Source organism: Heterodontus francisci, unplaced genomic scaffold, assembly GCF_036365525.1.
Source record: "Heterodontus francisci isolate sHetFra1 unplaced genomic scaffold, sHetFra1.hap1 HAP1_SCAFFOLD_43, whole genome shotgun sequence".
NCBI lineage: Eukaryota > Metazoa > Chordata > Chondrichthyes > Heterodontiformes > Heterodontidae > Heterodontus > Heterodontus francisci.
Window position 1 is genome coordinate 13758918 of NW_027141852.1, and position 15452 is coordinate 13774369.

Sequence of the window (15452 nt, forward strand, 5' to 3'; positions counted from 1 at the left end):
GACTGGAGGATAGCTAATGCTATGCTTTTATTTAAGAAGGGCAGCAGGGATAAGCCAGGGAACTACAGGCCGGTGAGCCTTACATCAGTGGTGGGAAAGCTCTTGGAAGGGATTCTGAGAGACAGGATTTATATGCATTTGGAAAGGCAAGGTCAGATTAGGGATAGTCAGCATGGCTTTGTGCGTGGGAAATCATGACTCATGATTTTGATTGAGTTTTCCGAGGAGGTGACCAAGAGGATTGACAAGGGCAGGCCGATGAATGCTGTCTACATGGACTTTAGCAAGGCCTTTGACAAGGTCCTGCATGGTAGGCTGGTCCAGAAGGTTCAAACACATGGAATCCAGGGTGAGCTAGCCAATTGGATACAAAATTGGCTTGGTGATAGGAGGCAGAGGGTGGCAGTGGAGGGTTGTTTTTCAGATTGGAGACCAGTGACCAGTGGTGTGTCGCAGGGATCGGTGCTGGGCCCTCTGTTGTTTGTCGTATATATTAATGGCTTGGATGTGAATGTAAGGGGCATGATTAGTAAGTTTGCAGATGACACCAAAATTGGTGGTATAGTGGACAGTGAAGAAGGTTGTCTAAGTTTACAACAGGATATCGATCAACTGGAAAAGTGGGCAAGGGATTGGCAAATGGAATTTAACGTGGACAAGTGTGAAGTCATGCATTTTGGGAAGTTAAAACAGGGCAGGACATTTTCACTGAATGGCAGGGCCTGGGGAGTATTGTTGAGCAGAGAGACCTTGGGGTGCAAGTACATAGTTCCCTGAAAGTGGCAACACAGGTAGACAGGGTGGTGAAGAAGGCGTCTGGCATGCTTGACTTCATCGGCTGAGGCATTGAGTACAAGAGTTGGGACGTCATGTTACAGTTGTACATAACGTTGGTTAGGCCGCATTTGGAGTACTGTGTGCAGTTCTGGTGGCTGCACTACAGGAAAGATGTGATGAAGCTAGAGAGGGTGCAGAAAAGATTCACAAGGATGCTGCCTGGTTTGGAGGGCCTGAGTTATAAAGAGAGATTGGATAGGCTGGGTCTGTTTTTCCTGGAGTGAAGGAGGCTGAGAGGGGACATGATAGAGGTATATAAAATTATGAGAGGCATAGATAGTGTAGATAGCCAGAGTCTGTTGCCCATGTAGGGGTGACTAAAACTAGAGGGCATAGATTTAAGGTAAGAGGGAGGAGGTTTAAAGGGGATCAAAGGGGTAAATTTTTCACAGAAAGAATCGTGGGTATCTGGAATGAGCTGCCTGGTGGAGGCATGAACAGCAGTGACATTTATGAGGCATCTGGACAGGTACTTGAATGAGCAAGGCATAGAGGGATATGGAATTAATGCAGGCAGGTAGGATTAGTACAGATGGGCATTATGGTCGGCATGGACGCGGTGGGCCGAAGGGCCTGGTTCTATGCTGGACGACTCTATGAATCTCTGTGACTCCTGTTAATTGTTTAATTATCCACCACCATTCAGGACTGGATGTGGCAGGACTGCAGAGCTTTGATCTGATCTGTTGGTTGCGAGATCGCTTAGCTCTGTCTATTGCATGCTGCTTCCACTGTTTGACATGCAAGTAATCCTGTGTTGTAGCTTCACCAGGTTGACACCTCATTTTTAGGTCTGCTTGGTGCTGCTCCTGACATGCCGTCCTGCACACTTCATTGAACCACTATTGCTCCCTTGGCTTGATGGTAATGGTAGAGTGAGGGATATGCCAGGCCAGGAGGTAACATATTGTGTTTAAATACAATTCTGCTGCTGCTGATGACCCGCAGTGTCTCATGGATGCCCAGTTTTGAGCTGCCAGATCTGTTCATTTCTTCCCTCAGAAATAATTGGGAAAAAATTCCTAAGGAATGCATGAATTAAATAAAAAGGAGAGAGAAATAAATATTGACAAAATAGATGGCAGCATTTGGAAGGTGAAAAGAAAGTTTTATTATTGATGAGTGAGAGGAATATATCACACTTTGGGGCTTCTGTAAGTAGATTTACTGATAATCTGGGGAATTGATAGGAAACTGCTTCATGGTTGGTGGGAACAAATTCTCACCCTTGGGGTGGAGCCAACAGCTGCATCCGTCCAATAACAGACAGAGTAGTAGTACTGTATCAGGCCTTGTTAGCTCAGTTGGTAGAGCATGAGACCTTTAATCTCAGGGTCTTGGATTTGAGACCCTTGTTGTGTGGTTGTTCTTCACTTTTTCAGACTGCATCGGCAGAGAGTTCAAGGAGTGTTTGAAATTAAATTCAACAACATCACTAGATTTCAACCCTGCCGCCCCACCCCCTCCCAGTGTAGTTGACAGGTCCCTCAACCTCTGCCCTCCCCATTCCGTTCCCTCCCAGAACTGCGACTCACTTTCCACCCCACCTGCCTCCACATCCAAAGGATCATCCTCCACCATTTCCGCCACCTCCAGCGTGATGCCACCACCTACCTCATCTTCCCCTCCCCTGTCAACATTCCGAAGGGATCGTTCCCTCCACAACACCCTGGTCCACTCCACCATTATCCCTGACACCTCGTCCCCTTCCCAAGGCACCTTCTCATGCAATCGCAGGAGATATAATACCTGCCCTTTTCCCTCCTCTCTGCTCATTATCTAAAGCCCAAACACTCCTTTCAGGTGAAGCAGCGATTTACTTGTACTTCTTTCAATTATGTATACTGTATTCACTGCTCACAATGTGGTCTCCTCTAAACTGGGGAGACCAAACGCAGAATAGGTGGAACACCTCGGCTCAGTCCGAAAGCATGACCCCGAGCTTCTGGTTCCTTGCCATTTCAACACTCCCCCTGCTCTCATGTCAACATTTCTGTCTTGGGCCTGTTCCAGTGTTCCAGTGAACATCTCCATGGAAAGATCAATCTTACACGCTCGCTCAAATGTTGGATTTTGTATGTTTAGTATCTTTTCTCATCCAAAGATTACACTATCAATCATTCACCACTCTGTCTTCTCCTGAACTTCGAGTTCAAATTTGTTTGTGAAGTTGAGTGACACGTTAAGACAGCACAGTCTTTGTCTTTGTGAAGGAAGTGATTTCGGAATGGCTGTTTGAAACTGTCCCTCCTTGCACAGAAATTCAGTGCAAATAATCAAATCACCCACAATTTCTTCGTGAGAAATTTGTTCACAATTGCATTCGACATGGAAACCGCCTCAACATTAATCTCACTGAAGGAAAGTGTGACTGTGTTGTTTGTTTCAGAGTGTTGGTGCCGTTATGTGTCGCTCTTAACCAAGACTGGGACACAACGCAAGGTTGATCCAAGGTTGGCATATATTATCATTCAGGAGCAAGAAAAATCAAAAGGAACCTAACAAGAAAACCCAGTCTCCAGATGTGGGAATCTGTAGATCCGCTTTGGGAAAGTGAATCAGAGCAGAATGAAGGGTGAACTGTCCGACTACCCAGAAGAGATGAAGACACAGCTCAGTCAGCACGTTCCCCTGGTTTATGATGCTGAAACATTCCTCACACAGAAATTATTCAACCCGATGAGAAACGTGCTTCCAGCCGATAATTTATTGAGATAATTTTTTTTTGAGTTACAACACAAACAGCTACTCGACAATGTGGAAAATTGCCCAGGTGTGTCCTGTCCATAAAAAAAAAGCAGGACAAATCCAATCTGACCAATTACCGCCCCATCAGTCTACTATCAATCATCAGCAAAGTGATGGAAGCTGTCATCAACAGTGCTATCAATCACCACGCATTTAGCAATAATCTGCTCATCGATGCTCAGTTTAGATTCCGCCAGGGCCTCTCGGATCCAGGCAAACATTTGGAAGCTGGAGTATGATGTGGGAAAATGTGAGGTTATTCACTTTGGTAGTGAGAACAGATAAATTAAATATTATTTAAATTGCGAGAGACTACAGAATGCTGCGGTATAGAAGGATCTGGGTGTCTTCGTACATGAATCACAAAAAGTTAGCATGCAGGTAGAGCAAATAATTAGGAAGGCAAATGGAATGTTACCCTTTATTACAAGGGGAATGGAGTATAAAAGGAGAGAAGTCTTGCTACAAATGTACAGGGTGTTGGTGAAACCACACCTGGAGTACTGTGCACAGTTTTGGTCTCCTTATTTAAGGAGGGATATATTGCACTGGAGGCAATTCAGAGAAAGAGGTGGGCAACTGTCTCTTCCCCACCACAGCCACCTCGAGGGCATTGTGCGGAGGGGGTGAGACTTCGGGCGTGCAGGAAGGATCTGATGGGGACGGCTCTTCTCACCACCAGCCAAGTTTCATCTTGGTGCTTGTGTGAAAGTTCTGGTGATGAGGCATTCCGCAAAATGACTTTGGCAGTTTGCTCGGGGAACCATCCGACTGGATCCACCATCTCCTTTTCCTGTAGGGCCTTGAGGACATTCCGTGCAGACCACTACCTGAAGGATTGGTGGTCAAAAATGTTTTTCCACAGAAACTTTCCCACGAAGGATAGGTGGTACGGCACGGTCCAACTGGATGGAGCATTCCGCGGCAATGTGACCAGGCCCATCCTTCACAACGCTGCGGACAGATAGAACCTCAGCACGTAGTGACACTTGGAGATTGTGTACTGGGGATCTGCGCACAGCTTGATGCAGCCGCACACGAAGGTAGTCATCAGGATGAGGGCGACGTTGGGTACATTTTTCCCGCCCTTATCCAGGGGTTTGAACATCGTGTTCCTCCAGACCTGGTCCATTTTGGAACCCCATATGAAGCGGAAAATGGCTCGGGTGATCGCCACAGCGCAGGAGTGGCGTATGGGCCAGACCTGCACCATGTACAGCAACGTGAGCGCCTCGCACCTGATGACCAGGTTCTTACCCACAATGGAGAGAGATCGCTGCTCCCACATGCTCAGCTTATGGTGTATCCTGGCTACTCGCTACTTCCAGGTTTTGGTGCACGTCCCAGCCCTTCCAAACCATATCCACAGCACCTTCAGGTAGTCTGACCTGACGGTGAAGGGGACAAAGGATCGGTCAGCCCAGTTCCCAAAGAACATGGACTCGCACTTGCCGTGGTTAACTTTGGCTCCCGAGGCGAGTTCGAACTGGTCGCAGATGCTGATCAGTCTGCGAACGGACAGCGGATCCGAGCAAAAGACGGCGACGTCATCCAGGTACAGGGAAGTTTTAACCTGAGTGACTCCACTGCCTCGGATTGTAACACCCCCTTATGCTTGCATCCTTCCTAAGAGACTCAGCAAAGGGTTCAATACAGCAAACAAACAAGACAGAGGAGAGAGGACTGCCCTGTCTGTCTTTGCAAAGCAGGTGCAGAAAAAGATACAGTGGTTTTTATCGCGGTTCATCCCAAGCAGCTGTGGAACACAGGAGTCTGTGCTCCACAGGCTGTTCTCAGGGATGCACACCGAGATAAACATCAACTGCTGCAGGAGGACTATCAATTGGGTGAAAGACGCCCTTTGGTCTGCCCGAAACTTGCTGGTCTTCCAGCGCAAAGTGTTGTCCACGACCTAATGTTGCAGACTGGCACATTCCAAGGTCCAAGACTACGTGCTGAGGGACGCACTACAGCTTGGGGCAGCCGCTGCAAAGGTTCACTGGGGAAGACCACTGTGTAAGGCACCCCAACCAAGGTGAACTGAGGGACTGCATCCATGGAAATCCCCTCGGGCTGAATCCAGAAAATATTTCTCCGCCTCCAGGCTCACTTCTTTGACCAGGAGTCCTCCTCCCGACCAGCAGACCCATTCACCCACCTCCAGCATTCTCCCTCTACCTGGACCCCTCCCCCTGGCCACTTACCCACTCTTGATCTCTTCATTGAAAACTGTCGGCCAGACATTTGTCATCTCAATTTCTCTGCCCCCCTCACTCACTCTAACCTGTCCCCCTCTGAACTTGAGGAGCTCCGTTCTCTCAGGTCTAACCCCGACATGGTCATCAAACCATGGGCGGCACAGTTGCGCAGTAGTTAGCACTGCAGCCTCATAGCTCCAGGGACCGGGGTTCGATTCTGGGTACTGCCTGTGCGGAGTTTGCAAGTTCTCCCTGTGTCTGCGTGGGTTTCCTCCGGGTGCTCCGGTTTCCTCCCACATGCCAAAGACTTGCAGGTTGATAGGTTAATTGGCCATTATAAATTGCCCCTAGTATAGGTAGGTGGTCGGGAAATATATAGGGACAGGTGGGGATGTGGTAGGAATATGGGATTCGTGTAGGATTAGTATAAATGGGTGGCTGATGGTTGGCACAGACTCGGTGGGCCGAAGGGCCTGTTTCAGTGCTGTATCTCGAAACTAAACTAAACCTGCAGACAAGGGTGGTGCTGTTGTTGGATGTCATACTGACCTCTACCTTGCAGAGGCTCAGCGCCAACTCACAGACACTTCTTCCTTCCTCCCTCTGGACCATGACCCCATCGCCGAAAATCAAGCCACCATCCAAAGGACTGTCACTGACCTCATCTCCTCTGGAGATCTTCCCTCCACAGCTTCCAACCTCAGAGTCCCGCAACCCTGGACAGCCCGCTTCTCCCTCCTTCCCAAAATCCACAAACGGGAATGTCCCGGCAGACCCATTGTGTCAGCCTGCTCCTGCCCCACTGAACTTATTTCTTCCTATCTTGACTCTATCGTTTCTCCGCTGGTCCAGTCTCTTCCCACCTACATCCGTGACTCTTCTGACGCCTTACGTCATTTTGACAATTTCCAGTTTCCTGGTCCCAACCGCCTCCTATTCACTATGGACGTCCAATCGCTCTGCACCTCCGTCCCCCACCAGGATGGTTTGAGGGCTCTCCGCTTCTTCCTGGAACAGAGGCCCAACCAGTCCCCATCCACCACCACCCTCCTCCGCCTGGCTGAACTTGTTCTCACATTGAACAACTTCTCCTTCAACTCCACGCACTTCCTTCAAGTAAAAGGTGTCGCTATGGGTACCCGCATGGGTCCTAGTTATGCCTGTCTTTTTGTGGGATATGTCGAGCATTCTTTGTTCCAGTCCTACTCAGGCCCCCTCCCCCAACTCTTTTTCGGATACATTGATGACTGTATCGGTGCCGTTTCCTGCTCCCGCCCCGAACTGGAAAACTTTATCAACTTTGCTTCCAATTTCCACTCTTCTCTCACCCTTACATGGTCCATCTCTGACACTTCCCTTCCCTTCCTTGACTTCTCTGTCTCCATCTCTGGGGATAGGCTGTCTACTAATATCCATTATAAGCCCACCGACTCCCACAGCTACCTCGACTACACTTCTTCACACCCTACCTCCTGTAAGGACTCCATTCCATTCTCCCAGTTTCTCCGTCTTCGACGGATCTGCTCTGATGATGCTACCTTCCATGACGGTGCTTCTGGTATGACCTCCTTTTTCCTCAACCGAGGAATCCCCCCCACTGTTGTTGACAGGGCCCTCAACCGTGTCCGGCCCATTTCCCGTACTTCTGCCCTCAACCCTTCCCCTCCCTCCCAGAACGGTGACAGGGTTCCCCTTGTCCTCACTTTCCACCCCATCAGCCTCCATATCCAAAGGTTCATCCTGTGCCATTTCCGCCACCTCCAGCGTGATGCCACTACCAAACGCATCTTCCCCTCCCTTCCCCTGTCAGCATTCCGAAGTGATCATTCCCTCTGCGACACCCTGGTCCACTCCTCCATTACCCCCACCACCTCGTCCCCATCCCATGGCACCTTCCCCTGCAATCGCAGGAGGTGTAATACCTGCCCATTTACCTCCTCTCTCCTCACTATCCCAGGCCCCAAATACTCCTTTCAGGTGAAGCAGCGATTTACTTGTACTTCTTTCAATGTAGTATACTGTATTCGCTGCTCACAATGTGGTCTCCTCTATATTGGGGAGACCAAGCGCAGACTGGGTGACCGTTTTGCGGAACACCTCCGTTCGGTCCGCAAGCAGGACCCTGAGCTTCCGGTTTCTTGCCATTTCAACGCTCCCCCCTGCTCTCATGCTCACATCTCTGTCCTGGGATTGCTGCAGTGTTCCAGTGAACGTCAACGCAAGCTCGAGGAACAGTATCTCATTTACCGATTAGGCACACGACAGCCTGCCGGACTGAACATTGAGTTCAATAATTTCAGAGCATGACAGCCCCCGATTTTACTTTCATTTTTAGTTGTTTTTTCTTTTTTCTTCTTTTTTGCTTTTTTACATATTTTACAACCTTTTATATTGCATTTATTTCATTTCATCTTAGTTTATTCAGTTTGCTTACCCACTGTTTTTTTTCAGGTTTGCACTTGCTGCTGTTCAATATTCAGTCCGTTAACACCTATTCTGTACTAATGCTTTGTCTTTCAACACACCATTAACATATTGTTTGCCTTTGCTCCATGACCTTTTGGTCAGCTATGTGGCCTTGTCCAACCTGCACCTTCTCCTTTGTTATCTCTTGCCCCACCCACACCTCACTTGCTTATAACCTGTGACATTTTTAATATTTGTCAGTTCCGAAGAAGGGTCAGTGACCCGAAACGTTAACTCTGCTTCTCTTTCCACAGATGCTGCCAGACCTGCTGAGTGGTTCCAGCATTTCTTGTTTTTATTCCAAAAAATATTTGTTTGCTGCAAAAAGTACATGGCAGGTAAAATGAAATGGAAGGCTTGTAAGGCAATTCACTCCTGTACTGAAGGAAACTGATCTCCTTTGCAATCTTTGTATTTTTGACTTGGTGCTGTTTTTGAACTGTTTTGTAATGCATCTTTTTATAGTTTTTTTGACGAATAAAGTATATTTTGGAAATTAAAAAAAAGTTCAGAGAAGGTTCACTGGATTTATTCCTGTGATGAAGGGGTTGTCTTTTGAGGAGGATTGAGCAGGTTGGATCTATACTGATTGGAGTTTAGAAACATGAGAGGTGATCGTATTGAGACATCTAAGATTCTGAAGGGTCTTGACAGGGTAGATGCTGAGAGGATGTTTCCCCTCGTGGTGGAATCTAGAACTTGGGGACACAGTTTCAGAATTACGGATTTTCCATTTAAGAAGGAAATGAGGAGGTATTTCTTCACTCAGACAGTCATTCATCTTTGGATTTTTATCTACAAGGAAGTCAAGGGTTCTGGGGGGCAGGCAAGAAAGTGGGGTTGATGCCATGATCAGATCAGCCATGATCCTATTGAATGGCAGAGAAGGCTCGAGGGGCCAAATGGTCTACTCCTGCTACTATTTCTGTTCTTATGATCTCATTGCAGCTTGTTCCAAATAGAGACAAAAGAGTGGAATTCCAGAGGAGAGGTGAGAGTAATTACCCTTGAGTGAGTGTGGCATCAAGGATCCCTAGAAAAATTGAAATCAATGGGAATCAGGGGAAAACTGTCCACTTGTTGGAGTCCTACCTAGCACAAAGCAAGATGATTATGGTTGGTGGAGGCCGATCATCTCAGCCCAGGACATTGCCTCAGGAGTTTCTCAGGGTAGTGTCCTAGGCTCAACCATCCTCAGCTGTTTTATTAATGAGTTTCCCCTCAACTTAAGTCAGAAGTGGGAATGTTAGGTGATGATTCACAACTCCTCAGATACTGAAGCAGTCCATGTCTGCAAGCAGCGAGACCTGAACAACATTCAGGCTTGAGCTGATAAGTGACAAGCGACTTGGTTGCCACAAAAGTGCCATGCAGTGAACATCTCCAATGAGAGAGAATCAAACCATCTACCTTTTAATACTCAGCAGCATTATCATCACTGAATCCCTCACCAGCAACATCTTGGGGGTTACCATTGATAATAAACTAAACTGGACCAGTCACATCTATGCTGCGGCTTTTAGCGTAGGTCGGAAATTGGGAATTCTGCAGCAAGTATCTCACCTCCTGACATGCCAAAGCCTGTCCATTGTCTGCAAGGCACAGGTCAGGAGTGTGATGGAATACTCTCCACTTTTCTGGATAGCTGCAGCTCCAACAACACATAAAAAGCTCAATACCACCCAGGACAAAGCAGTCCTCTTCATCGGTACCTCACCCACCACTTTAAACATTCACTCCCTCCACCACCAGAGCACAGTGGCAGCAGTGTGTACCACCTACAAGATGCACTGCAGTAACTCGCTAAGTAACGTTCGACAGCACCATCCAAACCCGTGATCACCACCACCTCGAAGGACAAGGGCAGCAGATGCATGGGAACACCACCACCTGCAGGTACACCTCCAAGTCACTCACCATCATGACTTGGAACTATATCACCATTTCTTCTCTGTTGTTGGGTCAAAATCCTGGAACTCTCTCCGCAATAGCACTGTGGGTGTTCCTACACCACATTGACTGCAGCAGTTCAAGAAGGCAGCTCCCCACCACATTCTCAAGGGCAATTAGGGATGGGCAATAAATGCCAGCCTTGCCAGCGATACTCACACCCAAGAATGAATAAAAAACAAATTATTCTCCACAGATTCCCCACAATCCGGGCTTGGACATTTACTTCAGGAGCACAGAGCTTTATATAACTACAACATGAGTTCCAATCTTCAGATTCCATTAGACTTTCACATTATTTTCTCCCAGTCCACTAGCTTTTAGTGATTCAGCACTCGGGTCTCTGCTTCTCCAGTTTCTAACATCTCACCACTTATAAAAAACACTCTGATCTATCTTTCGTAGGTCCTAGATGACCCCTCATTTTAAACTCCATCTGCCAAAGCATTGCTCACTCACTTAATCTATCAAGAAGATTTGAAAATAAATTTCTTGCCAAAGGATAATGTTCTGCTTCTGCTCCCTCGCCATTTGCTTTTCCCGTTAGTCTTTCATTTGGTGTAAATCCAGAGAAAGTAAAGATGGAAGGAAGGAGGGAGGGAAAAATCTTCCTCCTTTTCGTGATCCCTATTTGATCTTCATTCCGGTCCAATTTGGGTGAAGAATTCCGATTGTCTGTCTCAATTTAAATAAAGTATAAACAATTCTGGAATCACCAGCGAGATATTGACATGAACATGTTTCCAGGCCAACTTTCCACAAAAGCTCCCCCACAACAATGTACTAGACACTTCATAAACTAATGACAAAATTGGGATCCGAACCCACACATGCAAAGCAAAATGCATTAGTACGCCACCGTCTTAACCTCTCGACCACCTTGTCAGCTGTTTGGACAGTACAGATCCTGGCTGTGCAGCCAGATGTGCAATGATGGAAATGCAGCTTCTGTCAGTAAATGCAATTTCCATCACATCAGGTCATGGCCTGTTGGGAATGGAGCGGTGTGAAACATTTCCAGACCATGTCCAACACGTTTCGACTTAATGTGAAAATCCACCATGGAAAGACTGGAACATACAATCATTTCATCACATCATGATTAACATCACTCAGCCACCTGAACCATGAGGTCACTGACGAAGTCATGATGACCGAATTTCTCATGAAATGACAACTGAACTAACTGACTGGAAGAATTGCTTTAATTCCACATGATCAGAGAGGCACAGCCTCAAACCGACTTGGCAGATGAGTATTGATTGAATAATTTCTGTGTGAGGAATGTTCCAGCATCATAAACCAGGGGAACATGCTGACTGAGCTGTGTCTTCATCTCTTCTGGGCAGTCGGACAGTTCACCCTTCATTCTGCTCTGATTCACTTTCCCAAAGCGGATCTACAGATTCTCAAATCTGTGGACTGGGTTTTCTTATTTTGTTCCTTTTGATTTTTCTTGCTCCTGACTGAATAATATATTCTAAACCTCGGATCAACCCTCCCCTTTGCGTCGTGTTATAGTCTTGGTTAAAAAAGACACAAAACGGCACGAACAGTCTGAAACATACAACACGGTCACACTTTCCTTCAGTGAGATTAATGTTGAGCTGTTTTCCAGGTTCAATGCAACTGCAAACACATTGCTCTCAAAGAAATTGTAGGGGATTGAGTTGCCGTTGAAATATTAGCATTGAACATTTGTACAAGGAGGTACAGCCATTCCAAACTGACATCCTTCACAAAGGCAACCACTGAGCTGTTTTCTTGTGTGAATAAAATTCATAAGAAAAGTTAAAGTTCACAAGAAAACAGATGTAAACGATTGATAGCTAAACTTTTGAAGCAAGGATATGAATCCACGATTTTCTGATTATTGGACAAACACTCGAGCCAACGAAGCTACTGAGCCAGATCACAAATGCTGTGACAACTAAGGGAAGAGGAGGGCACTCTTAATTCTCATCCCACTTCTCCACAGGTCACAACATCGATTTCAACTTTTCCCACTTACTGAAACAGTCAATCATATACTCTATTTTTCCCAGAATAGAAGACACTGACCAGATTTCTTCAATGAACAACAAAATGATTCATTTATTGCAGAACAAGTTTTAACTAGTCATGAAGTAAAGCATAAACACACAGGTGGACATTTTAAAAGTTCCCTTTTCACCTTTGCTTTTAAAGTCTTTTTAAAAAATCTTCGAGCCACATGCGCACACACACATACACCGGTTAACAGAAAAGATAAAAGGGATGTTTTTTAAAAATTTTTAAAATTTTGTTACAAACACAAAAAAAAACTCTTGGGCTGGTTACTTGCTCATTTTTGAAGAAAACATCAGATGAGATACGTTGCTCCAAAATTAGAATACAGTCTAACTTCTGAGTATACGTAGACAGGTCACTAGGGTATTTTAGAACAGTTCTTTTCAGAAGGCACTGAGAATTAATTTTAGCAGGCCTTCTTCAAAGACATGCGATAAGATGAATTAACACACTGGACTTCTCAGGATCTTTTAAAGATTTTCTGGAAAACAAGCTGGGTTGTGGTCTTCTCTCCTTCCTTGACACTTCTTCAGGCTAACTTTATCAGCTGCTCACTCCAGCAGGTAAAACACACTGACTCTACAACCAAAAGCTTGTGAGTTTTCTGCTGTCTTAGGTGTACGTTGCTGCTGCGAGCTTGTCCAATCAAGGGGCGCAAATGACTTCACTAACCACATCTCCCTGTTCCCATGGTTTCTGTTCTATTTTTAACTTGAATTATGTGAAAAACAGTAAACATAGTTGCCAAATTGGCTCTTTTGGTGCTCTCTTGAAAAAGAACTGGTCCTACATTTATTCAGTTTGATTATGACTTCTTCAAAAAATATTTTAACAGAAGAAACAGAATCACTTCCATCACATCATGTACTTTCCCTGAGCTACAGGTTATTGAAAGACTCTCTGGCTGTGTTTATTTTAGGTGATTTTGTACTCAGGTTCTTTTGGAATCCATGTGTTTGCAGATCTTTGTGAGTGAGAGATGTGGAGATATGCTTAAAAAAATTCCCTATAAATTATTCATATCTCAGTCTTTCCCCGAACTTTGTGCAAACACATTAATGAGGGAATCACACACATCAACCCGTCAAACCTGTCTGCTGAACATTGAAAGGTGACAGTGTTTATAGTAACGGGGTTCCATTTATTCAGACACATCTTGATGATTCACACATGTAATGTATTTGTATATTATATTCATGACATTATGATGCAAATAAACACTTCCTTGCACTTGCCACGCTTGGTGAACATTTTCTCTGCTGATGCCCCCTGAATATATTAGAGAACATGGTGACGAGGTTGAGATAAAAGTCTGTAAATATAGGCAGCAAACAGCAGCAGGGACTGCAGTGAACAAGATTTACGTGACATATTTGTGCTTCTATTGGTGGGTGAAATAAGATACTAAACACACAAAATCCTACATTTGAGCTCGCGGAAGATTGCTCTGTCTATGGAGATAGCATCAAAGAATGCTCAGGAATTTTGTCCGATGCCAGTGATAGTAACACACTTCAGGGGAACTTAAAAAAAACTGGTAAAATCGGCTTTCACATAACAGATGAAATTTTGCACAGAGAAGTGTGAAGTGATACAATTTGGAAGGAAGTATGAGGAGAGGCCATATAAATGAAACATGACAATTCTAAAGTGGGTGCAGGAGCAGAGAGACAATGTACACCAATGTTAGAAGGATTGAAAAGGTAACTAAGAGCAAACAGGACACTTGGATTTATTAATATAGGCATAGAGTAAAAGCATATCAGTTATGCTAAACCTTCACAAAATGCTGGGAATGAATGGCCTCTTCCTGTACCTCCACAGAAAGCTTCCATTCCAGGTTTACACACACTCATCAGGATCACTCTCCACAGATCCTGCCACTCCAGGCTCGGACACCAACTTCAGGATCACTCTCCACAGATCCCGGCATTCCAGGTTCGGACACCCACTTCAGGATCACTCTCCATACATCCCAGCACTACAGGCTCGGAGACCCTCTTCGGAGATCCTAAATCTCGAGACACGGACATCCTTTGAGGACCACTCTCCACAGATCCTGCCACTCCAGGCTCGGACACCCACTTCAGGATCACTCTCCACAGATCCCGCCATTCCAGGTTCGGACACCCACTTCAGGATCACTCTCCATACATCCCAGCACTATGGGCTCGGAGACCCTCTTCAGAGATCCCAAATCCCCAGACACGGACATCCTTTGAGGACCACTCTCCACAGATTCTTCCCTCCAGGCTCAGACACCCTCTTCAGAGACACACTCCATCCATCCCGACGCTCCACGCACGGTTATCTCCCTCAGGATCAGATCAAAGAATGTTGCTTGTCACTTATCAGCTCAAGCCTGAATGTTGTTCAGGTCTTGCTGCTTGCAGGCACAGACTGCTTCAGTATCTGAGGAGTTGTGAATCATCAGCGAACATGCCCACTTCTGACTTATGTTCAAGAGAAAGCCATCAATGAAACAGCTGAGGATGGTTGGGCGTAGGGCACTGCCCTGAGAAACTAGGGATCCAGTCATGAAAGGTGGAGGACAATTAAATAACGAACCAGATGAGGAGGCTCCAAAAACTTCCCTATCCTCAATGTTGGTGGAGCCGAGCACGTCAGTGCAAAAGATGAAGCTGAAGCATTTGAAACCATCTTCAGTCAGAAATTGCTCAGTGGATGATTCATCTCGGCCTCTTGAGGTCCCCAGCATCACAGCTTCCAGTTTTCAGCCAATTCGCTTCACTCCACATGATAGCAAGAAACAGCTGAAGGCACTCAGTACATCAAAGACTATGGGCCCTAAAAACATCCCGGCTCTAGTACTGAAGACTTGTGCTCCAGAACTAGCTGCGCCCTCAGCCAAGCTGTTCCAGTAGAGCGACAACACAGGCATCTACTCAACAATGTGGAAAATTGCCCAGGTGTGCCCTGTCCGTAAAAATGCAGGACAAATCCAATCTGACCAATTGCCGCCCCATCAGTCTACTATCAATCATCAACAAAGTGATGGAAGATGTCACCAACAGTGCTATCAAGCACCACACACTTAACAATAATCTGCTCATCGATGCTCAGTTTAGGTTCTGCCAGGGTCTCTCAGCTCCAGGAAATAATTTGGCAGATAGAGTAGAATGTGGGAAAATGTGAGGTTATCCACTTTGGTAGGAAGAATAGAAAAGGAAAATATTATTTAAA